Below are 11,038 nucleotides of genomic sequence, written 5' to 3'. Positions count from 1 at the left end.
ACTCATATTTTACAACTTGAGTATATACTTTCTGTGTAGGTTATAAAATACAGTAGCAACTTTTGTGTGCCCATATACATGTGTAAATGGGTGGATGTGAGCAGTTTTAGCATGTAAATGCACTTTTGAAAATTGCTATGATATATCCTACTTTTATACATATAAATCCTTTTGAAAATTATTCTCATTCTCTTTATTTCTATATTAGCCAGTGTCAGTTCAATAAGCCAATATGAAACACACTAGGGAGCAAGATAGAAGATTTATTGGAAAAGCATAGATAGTATCTCTTGTCTTTGATTTTGGACAATAGTTTCCCAGAAGCCTAAAGGAAAGAAGAAAAGAAGTTGGATGGCTGACCAACATAGAAAGCAGCCAACGCCAATGACGCACCCTAGAGATTGGAAAGGAAACAGGTATGGCTGAACCACTACACTAAAAGTGTTAGGGATGCCAGCCCCAACAGGGTGGTGTCCAGAAGGTAGCTCTCCAGCCATTTGGAAAGCCTTTTGGACTAAGGTATGTGTGAGCCCCTGTACTACGACATGATTGACACAATCCCGGACTGGCCGTCGTCCACGACGCTGGTGCATAAGTGCATCCAGGCACGGGCTAGCTGAAGCTAAAAACTGAAGACACATAGTCCAAGCAAGATAAGGAACTAGGCGAAGACTGAAGACAAGAAGTCCAGCGAGATGAGGAACCAGATGAACACTGAGAACAAGGACAAAACAGACCAAGGCAGGACCAAGGCTCCAGAAGAAAAGTCACAAGAACTTTGGTACACAGAATCAGAACGTAGAAACTCAGAAGACTATGAAACAGGACCAGGACTTCAGGATCATGACTCTGAAGACTTGGAACAGGACTCTGACCTGAAGGCTGAAAGCATAGGCCAGGTGGACGGTAGTAAACTCCTGTCACTATTCTCTTCCCAACACACAAGAGATTTCTACCCATAAAGATTTCTACCCATAAAATGAGAAAAATACTTAGAAAAAAACTGAAAGGGGCTGTTACAAAGGTAAAAAGTGTGTAACAAGCATGGACATTGTTAAAAAATACCACCCTAGAAGCACAGATCAGATGTATTCTATGCATTAAGAAAGGTGGAAGGAAGGCAAAATGATTACCAGCATGGTTAAAAGGTGAGGTGAAAGATGCTATTTAGCCAAAAGATCTTCATTCAAAAATTGGAAGAAGGATCCTTCCGAAGAAAATAGGATAAAGCATATGCATGGCAAGTTAAATGTAAGACATTGATAAGACAGCCCAAGAGAAAATTTGAAAAGAATTTGGCCGTAGAGGCAAAAACACAAAAAAAATTTAAAAAATATGTCCGAAGCAGAAAGCCTGCAAGGAAGTCAGTTGGACCGTTGGATGATCAAGGGGTTAAAGAGGCACTTAGAGAAGATAAGGCTATTGTGGAAAGATTAAACAATTTCTTTACTTCAGTGTTTACTGAAGAGGATGTTGGAGAGATACCTGTTCTGGAGAAGGTTTTCATGGGTGATGATTCATATCAACTGAACCAAATCACAGTGAACCTAGAAGATATGGTAGGCCTGATTAACAAACTGAAGAGTAGTAAATCACCTGGACCAGATGATATATACCACAGGGTTCTGAAAGAACTAAAAAATGAAATTTCAGAACTATTAGTAAAAATTTTTAACCTATCAAAATCAACCAATGTACCTGAAGATTGGAAGATGGCTAATATAACCCTTATCTTTAAAAAGGATCCAGGCATGGTCCGGGAAACTATAGACCGATGAGCCTGATTTAAATGCAAGGAAAAATCGTAGAAACTGTTATAAACAAAATTACAAAACATTTAGATAGACATGATTTGATGGGACACAGCCAACATGGATTTACCCGAGGGAAGTCTTGCCTCACAAATCTACATTTTTTTGAAGGTGAGTAAACATGGACAAAGGTAAACCGGTAGATGCGGTGTATTTGGATTTTCAGAAGGTGTTCAACGAAGTTCTGCATGAGAAGCTTCTAAGAAAACTAAAAAGTCATGATATGAGGCAATGTCCTTTTGTGGATTGCAAGTTGGTTAAAGACAAGAAACAGAGAGTAGGATTAAATGGTCAGTTTTCAAAGTGGAAAAAGGTAAAACAGTAGAGAGCCTCAGGGATCTGTATTTTGACTGGTGCTTTTTAATATATTTATAAATGATCTGGAAAGGGGTACGACATGTGAGGTGATCAAATTTGCAGATGACACAAAATTATGCAGAGTAGTTAAATCTCAAGCAGATTGTGATGAATTGCAGGAGGACCTTGCAAGACTAGAAGATTGGGCTTCCAAATGACAGGTGAAATTTAATATGGACGTGCAAAGTGTTGCATATAGGGAAAAATAACCCTTGCTGTAGTTACACAATGTTAGGTTCTATCTTAGGAGTTACCACCCAGGAAAGAGATCTAGGCGTCATAGTGGATAATACATTGAAATCGTCAGCCCAGTGTGTTGTGGTGATCAAAAAAGCAAACAGAATGTTAGGAATTATTAGGAAGTGAATGGAAAATAAAACAGAGGATGTCATAATGCCTCTGTATCGTTCCATGGTGAGACCATACTTTGAATACTGTGTGCAGTTCTGGTCACCGCATCTCAAAAAGGATATAGCTGCAATGGAGAAAGTGCAGAGAAGGGCAATCAAAATGATAAGGGGCATGGAATGGCTGCGTTATGAGGAAAGACTAAAGAATTTAGTTTGGAGACGAGATGACTGAGGGGCGATACAATAGAAGTCTACAAAATCATGAAAGGACTTGAACAAGTTAATGTAAATCAGTTATTTACTCTCTCAGATAATAGAAGGACCAGGGAGCACTCCATGAAGTTAGCAAGTGGCTCAGTGAAAACATATCGAAGAAAATTCTTTTTCACGCAGCGCACAGTTAAGCTCTGGAATTCATTGCCAGAGGATGTGGTTACAGCAGTTAGAGTAAAAGGTTTAGATAAGTTCCTAGAGGATAAATCCATAAACTGCTATTATGGTAATTAATAAACAATAGTAGCTTATGATCTATTTAATGTTTGGGTACTTGCCTGGTACTTGTGACTTGGATTGGCCACTGTTGGAAACAGGATACTGGACTTGATGGACCCTTGGTCTGACCTAGTATGGCATGTTCTTATGACACTAGAACACTGGACCAGGTTGAAGACACCAGGCACTGGAAGAAGGTGAAGACAAGGACGCTCAAACAGGCTGAAGACCTGGATGCTGAATTAGACATAGACCACAGGAAATAGGTGACCTTGAAGGATCTGGAGACCACAGTGGCCTTGTAACGGCGATGAGGAACAAACTGAGGAGCCTTTTTATAGGGTAGCTGAAAGATGAGATCGACTGAGAGCACAGTGGGCTTTCCCACCGCGGACCCTTTAACTGCAGCAGGAGCGCATGCATACATGCCTAGAGAGACAGGAGTAGGAGCAGTAGCGGTAATGACTGGCGCGGCGGGGCATCCTAAGGCCCCGCTGGAACCGGAGGTGTTGACCAGCCTCTTGGATGACTGGTGGCAAATCTCCTGTCGTGGGAAGTGTCAGCAAAGCACAGGCAGCAACGGGTGACAGCGGTGCTCCAGTGCCGCGCAGGAACAAAAGCAGCATCGGGGTTGCCTGCTGCAATTGCCAGGTGACTGAGGCCACTTGTGGGCCCTCCCGCGAGCAGTAACGCAACAAAAAGCCAGTTTAGCAAGACCAAGAAATTAAAGGAAAATATGAGCAACAACATATTCAGGAAAGAAATAAAACACAAGAATGACTAGACAAAAAGAATATAACATACAATAAAGCATACTTATCCAAAGAGAGCAATCAGGGAAGTAAAAACTGAACTGTAAGGAAAGAAAATGACAAAAAGAATCAATTCCAACTAACACAGTTAGGAAAAAAGAATTTGTAGGAAAACTACTTATTTGATAAGGTATTGATATTTTTCTTGTGAGAACTGGTTCTAGAAAAAAACGTATTTGAATTTATTTTCTTTATTTAATACCTGTTTTGTTTTTTTTTAAGAAACATGTTTTATTTATTTATTTATTTTTAGTTTTTATATACCGAAGTTCTTGTACAATATACAAATCAATCCGGTTTACAAGTAACAGAGAAAACGCCAGCGGCATTAGTGGGTGCCCAATGGCTTTACAATGAACAGTAAAACAGTTGAAAACAATGTTGCCAGCTAATTGTTAAATTATAATAGATTTTAATCAGAAAATCTACAAAACTATCATTAATATCCAGTTTCAACCCTGCTTTCCCTCTCTTCCTTAGGAGATATACTGAGTGGGTTCTGGACCAATTTCTACGCAATAGTAGGAAAGAGGGCATCTAAAAGCTCATCTTGTGAGAGCTCTATCTAGGCACCTTGTAACAGCAGATTATCTGAAAAACAGTCCACATTCAGCCACTGACAGTGGGAAAGTCCCTACCACTGGAGGGGGGCTATTTAGATTACATTAGAAATTATCTATTTCTTTCTAGTGAGATGACAATTTGGCAAGTAATTAAAAAGGACTTATAAGATTTCTAATGTTATGGGTGCTACTTGTTGCTTACATGTTGCACTGATGCCAGCTTACTTCAGCACTTAAATTCTCTGAATGTGGAATTGGTGTGTGACACGTACATGAGAAATCTGAATTTGGGGTCCAGGTAATCTAGATCCTGGAATGATCCAAATTCCTATGTCATTTTGCTCTTTTCCATCAGTTTTGGGGATATACTTCATTTGAGCATTACCTTATGTATTCATACAACTTCTTTCCCACATAACAAGGATCCAACACCACACTCACATGTACATAGATACTGTTAAGATTGTATGCATTCAAAACATCAGTACATTGCTGTCTTTATTAACATATCAAGTACTATAAATCATATAAAACATTGCTGCCTTTATTAACATATGAAATACTATAAAACATACCAGAACTATAAAACAACCTCTCATAAGAGAAAGATTTGGTAGCAAAATGCATTGTTTTGGTTTTAAAGGCAACACTGGATTTGGAATATGGGCCTATCTACCTACCGTTGTTGTTTTCACAAGGTTACCAGAACAGAGAAAGTATAAGAAGACACACACCTTTACTCACAATGTCAAGAAGTGCATATTTGGACGACTAAAAAATTGTTTCTTATGTTTGCATAAATCAGGAATGTTTTAAACAATATTCAACTAAGAAAGTGGCACATGTCAGGCAAGAGACAATACATAAATTTGGACAAAGTACCCATAAGAAGGGCAACCTTCCCCAACCTCTGTCATCCCCACCATAACCCTTCTGTCCCACTTGTACCCCCTCAAAACCCCGTAGTGTGACCGGGAATTTTGAGCATGCATTTGGCTCCCTGTGTATCCGCGGAGGATACCTTCCTGATGGGGGACTTTGACTGCAGTTACGTATTGATTTTTGACATGGGAGGAGGGAGCAGGAAGGGTAGCTTTTTGGGCCTATAGGACCGCACAATACTTATATTTTTGGGGAGACTGAGAGAAGATGGGAATTGACTGGCTAGGCCAGCGTTGCTTTCACTGGGTTAGGCGGTGGGGATTGGACCAGTGGGTTCTCCTAGCACTGCTTACCTACTTAACTGGCTATATCTTTTCAGGTACATTTTAAAAGCCCTTTGTGCGCCAAAGCTGAGAGATACATGCAGAAGTCACACCCGCGTGGACTGTGAGGGTTTTAAAAGGCATGTGAGTGTGCGTATCTCCTGGCACATGCACAAATTGGGAAGTCAAAAAAGAGGAGCGATGTGGGTGGAGTCTGGGCAGGGCATGGACATTCTGGGTCTGTAACCTGAAGTATACGCATAGGTATTTATGCGCACAGCGCGCGCAAGGGTCTCCTACTGGGTAGCTTTACTTCTGCTATGGATGGCAATGAAAAGTTTTTAAAATAAAAAATTCAGGGCTAGTCAGCGGGGTTTGAAGGGTCAGGGCTAATAGGGTGAAAGAGAGGCTGTCTAGCTAGGCAAGGTTAGGAGTTCTATCCTTTACTGGGGCAAACTGGTAATGAACTGGGGAAACTGGTAATTGCTTCAGCGTGCATATCTTCTAAAATGTTCCCACTTATGCAGTAGAGGCTGCATTTGCGCAAGTCCATATAAAATTGCACGCACAGGTATGCGCGTACAGCCAGTTTTATAACATGCATGCATATACACGCGTATGTTATAAAAATGGCCGCATCCATTTGCTCGAGCTGGCATATGCATGTACATGTGCGCCAATGCGGCTGTTTAAAAGTTACCATCTTTGAACAGTGGCATACGAAAGAGGGAGGTGGGGGGTGGCACCAGGATAAAGGAGGGCACAGCAGCTCCAGGTCTTCTCCAATCCCCATGTATAAATGTAAGCCAGAAGCTTAAGATATTGTTCTTGTTCTAACTAGCAAAGGTGAATTAAATTGCAAAGGGCAGAACCATAAAGGCAAATGGTGACATGTGAATTGCTTGGCAGTACCTTTGTTGGTTGTGACAGAGAGGGGCCAATGCAAATTCTTTCCTTTGAAGCCTACAGAAGTCCTTCTCACCTATGCAAATGTTAAATTGCCATGGCTGGAAGCCAGTGGTATTATCCTCTAAACTGCAGTGATAGCAAGTGGACCTCACCTGGCTACAATTTCTAGATTTAAATGGATATTTCCACAGAAGGAAAATTTTGAGTTGAATGGACCTATGGCAGTTCTTGGAATCAGAACTAGGGGTGTAATCACGGATCAGAGCTAATGAGGAACAAGGGATCGATTGCTAATGAACTTTTTAAATTAGGTAGAAAAGAAAGGTTGGCTTTTTGTATACAGTCAGACAGGCAGAGTGAGGAAAAAGAAGAAGGACATAACAATGAGGTGAGGTTCCTACCCCAGCCACATGGCTGCTACCTCAAAAGAATGAGCAGTTGCAGATAGATGGGAGGGTTCCTTCTAATCTGTAGAATAGTAATTATATAGGAGTGCTGAGAAAGCAGTGGTCTGTTATTTTGAAGTGAGGGAAAAGAGTGTGAGTTTCAAGTATTTCCTGACCTTTTGTTTTATTTATAGCTGGAAGGACAGTATTTAGAATAGTATCTGCATACGTTCAATATCAGGCTGACTTAGTTGCAGGGAAATTCGGAAGATTTGTCACAATTTTATATAGAATAGTGAGGGAATTTATGGTTTTTTTGTAAGAACTGGGACTTCCATTCTCCTGCCAGTTATGTGTGTGAGAGAGAGGATAAAGTTTGTGTGCCCCCTAATCTTTGACAATCTCAAGGTGACTGGAAATCAAGATTTCCTAGGTATGAACAGCAGGGGCTTTTTAAAAATCCTTATTAGTTTTAATTATTGGGTGTTGTTTGATACATGTGCTGTTTTAAAATATTTTATGGTGCTTGGGAAATTGTTAAAAAAATGTTTATGATTCTAATTAATAGAAGTTATTCTATTTGTCAGTAGTTTTAAAATATTTTATTAGTATGGTTTTACTATTATAATTGCTGCTTTATGTTTCTTTTATTTGTTTTAGGAGGAATGGTGCTTCTGTTTTTCCATTATTACACACAGAGTCTGCCTTCTTGGAGTTTCCATTTATTCTGTATTTGGTGAGGGTCTGTCTGCTCTGTGCATGTGACCAAGGGGAGAGATTCTACTAGTGTATAGTGTCTGTGTAAGGATCTATAACAATCAGGTTTGTTTTGTTTCCTCAGCAGGTGGTGTATTGGTTTTCTGGGACCAGTGCAATATTAACCTGTGGTTTTTCATTTTTGCATTATGATAGGCTGCTATATAGATTCTAAGTATCTTTTTTGCGGGGTTTTGTGTTCACAACCTGTCTGGAAGTGGAAGGTGTTTGTGCTGCTATTATTGTGAGATGACACCAGAATTTGAAAATATTTTTTGGTATGATAAGCTGTAAGGGAAACATCCAAGCTCCATTGTTGGGGGAATTTCTGTCTAAGCACAGAACTGGAGGTACAGGATTTTTATTGACATTCTTTCCCTTCCTGTATAGACTTCACCCTCATAGCCATGTATAATTAGTTGACTGAAGTTATCAAATAATTTTAATTGTAGTTTTATTAGAAGTGTGAAACTAGCCAGCTTTTCAAAATTATGCAGATGACCCTTTGGACTTTCTTATTAAGACTTTTTCTTAGCCGGTTTTAAAGCCAGAGGTCGATGTGATATGAGGAAATGTCATTTTGGCTCCTGCTCCCCCCCCCCAACCAAATTCTTCTGTCTACATGAAGGATTGGGGGGGGGGGTGTGCTGGAAAGGCACACAAATGCATTGGCTCCCCCCCCCCCCCAGGCACTGGAGACCCTCTGTACGCCACTGTCTTTGAATTTAGCTGGCTAAGATTAAAGATATCTAGGTACACATACCTGGATAACTTCCAAATGTAACTGGCAATATTCACACATAGCTGGTTAGCTTTGAAAGTGATCCTATAGCCAGATAACTTTATTCGAGGATATTCAGTGGATGTTTATTGCAGATAAGTTATCTATTCAATGCATTCAATGCATTTTTTTGAATATTGGGCTCTTTATTTCTTTCTTGACAGTAACAGATTGTTGTTTTCAAACAAAACCATAAAAATAGATTCACCTAGCTCTATGTATGATTACCATTGTTGGGAAGGATGTATAATAAGTTAAGAACTTCTTCCACTGAAAAAATAGAAAAACAGGCAAGATGTGAAGTTTAAAAATAGGTTTTTATCACAAAGCAGTTATGAAAGACAGCAGTGAAGGCTATATAAATCAAATGCATTCTGTATCATTTATGCAGATAAAAGTATTTTCAAAGAAATGCAGGCACTATCAACTTTTCAGGGGAGCAGGTGGAACAGAAATGATGTCATCTTATTTAAGGGGCTGAAATGTCAACATATGGGCTGATGTCTCAGTGGACAAACTTTACACAAAAAGTGTCCAGGTGGCCAGACCAGATAATCAAGTCAGGTAAATAGGTCATCCAACTTTTAAAAGATGTGGCTTTTTTTCTTTAAAAGGCTGTTGATAAATGACAAACCATCCTTGCCATCTCTGGTTCTGAAGACATTGCATCTTGGAATACTTATATCTGAGTATCTGAGTGTCAAACTGGAAAGAAGATATCTACCTGTAAACTAATAACCTTGATGCCCTGATCTATTATGCTGCCAAGATATCACATGGAGGTCACAATGTTGCTTCCAATGATTTGGAAATAGTCTGATATTTATATTTGGACAGTGCAAAATTTGAGATGTTCTGATTAAGCTCGCAAATGTTCCTGTAGAGAAATTTCATCTATTTTTTCACAGTACAAATATTTGTAGTATTGGCTTCTTGGTAGTTTTCATGGCCCATTATACCTTCATACTGGAGGGGTCTTGGGGATACTAGTTGTAGCTATGGAGTCACTTATTGGATGTTCCCAATGGAGAATGTTTAGTAGAATGGGTGAGTTTAAGCATGCCTTGTGCTTTATCTATCTACCTCATACCATAATTCTTGATTCAATAACTGACACAAAATAACAGATGACAGTGTTTAGATACAATGAGAACAAGTTTCAAATGATTTTAACGGTCACCTGCTTGAGGCCACGAAGATTCCAGTCCTGCTCTTTCTCATAGAGCCCCAACCTTAAGGATCCAAAAGATGGACAAGTCAGTTTCTGTTGATTCATGCTGACTACACTATTTCTCCTTAAGAGCTTTAGAGCTTTCTTTTTCCACCACCTTGAACAATAGATATCTTCTGCCAACACAATTTTCCTTATTTCCTCTTTCAGATTCAGGTCTGCTAACCCTATCAGACTCACATCTAAGTAGATATAAAATACTATTCTAGAGAAAAACATTCATAAATCTATAAGGCATTGTCTTTTTACTTTTGATCTCTTCTCCTTCCAGAACATAAGAAATGCCATGCTGGTGAAGCCCAAAGTCCATCAAGCCAAGCATCCTGTCTCCAACAGTGGCCAGTCTAGATCTCAAATATCTGACAGATCCCATGAAGATGATCTATTATCTGTTACTCTCTCCCTAATATAACAATAGCTTTATTTTGGGACTCAGCACTAAGATGGTGGAATAGACAGCATGAAAAGGTAAATGGAACCTACTCTGAAGCGAGAAAGGTGTTAAGTGGAGTGCCGCAGGGATCAGTTTTGGGACCGATTCTGTTCACTATCTTTTTAAGCAACATTTGGAAGGGATAGAAGGGAAAGTTTGTCTTTTTGTGGATGATACTAAGATCTGCAATAGAGTGGTCATGTCTGAAGGAATAGAGAGAATGAAAAGTGACTTAAGAAAGCTTGAAGAGTGGTCGAAGACTTGGCAGCTGGGATTCAATGCCAAGAAGTGCAGAATCATACATCTGGGATTCAGTAATCCAAAAGAACTGTATGTGATGGGGGTGAAAGACTAATGTGCACGGACTAGGAGAAAGACCTTAGGGTAATAGTGTCTGGTGATCTGAATGCAGTGAAGCACAAACTTATTCCCTGGTCAGATCATCATCTCATCTCTCTCTCATGTGTTTTTAATTCTTGCTATGGCTTCTCATAAGGATCTCTCTTCGGATAATGTGTTGCGAAGAGGTTTCATAAACTCAAACCTTTTCACTGAGGGGCAGATTTTATAAATCTGTGCACAAGCGTACTTTTATTCGCGCACCAGGCACGAACAAGAGTACACAGGATTTCAATAGATACGCGCATAGCCATTAAAATCCGCCTGGAAGCAGGCTTAACTTTATGTGCGCCGGGCCGGCTGCCGTGCTCCATGTTCCGGTCCGGGGACTGGTCCAGGGGCCGCTATCACGCCCCGGGCCGGAACCATGCCCCCGGACACGCCCCCGAAATGCTGCGTCACTCCCAACACGCCCCCGAAACGCCGCGTCACTCCTGGCACGCCCCCGACACGCCCCCCGACACGCCCCTCCATGCAAGCCCCGGGACTTACGTGCGTCCCGGGACTTGCGGGCGCAGGGGGGGTTTGGGGTAGGTTTTCGGGGGGTACACGT

This window comes from Rhinatrema bivittatum, chromosome 7 (genome assembly GCF_901001135.1).
Source record: "Rhinatrema bivittatum chromosome 7, aRhiBiv1.1, whole genome shotgun sequence".
NCBI lineage: Eukaryota > Metazoa > Chordata > Amphibia > Gymnophiona > Rhinatrematidae > Rhinatrema > Rhinatrema bivittatum.
Note: the sequence above shows the minus strand (reverse complement) of the source record.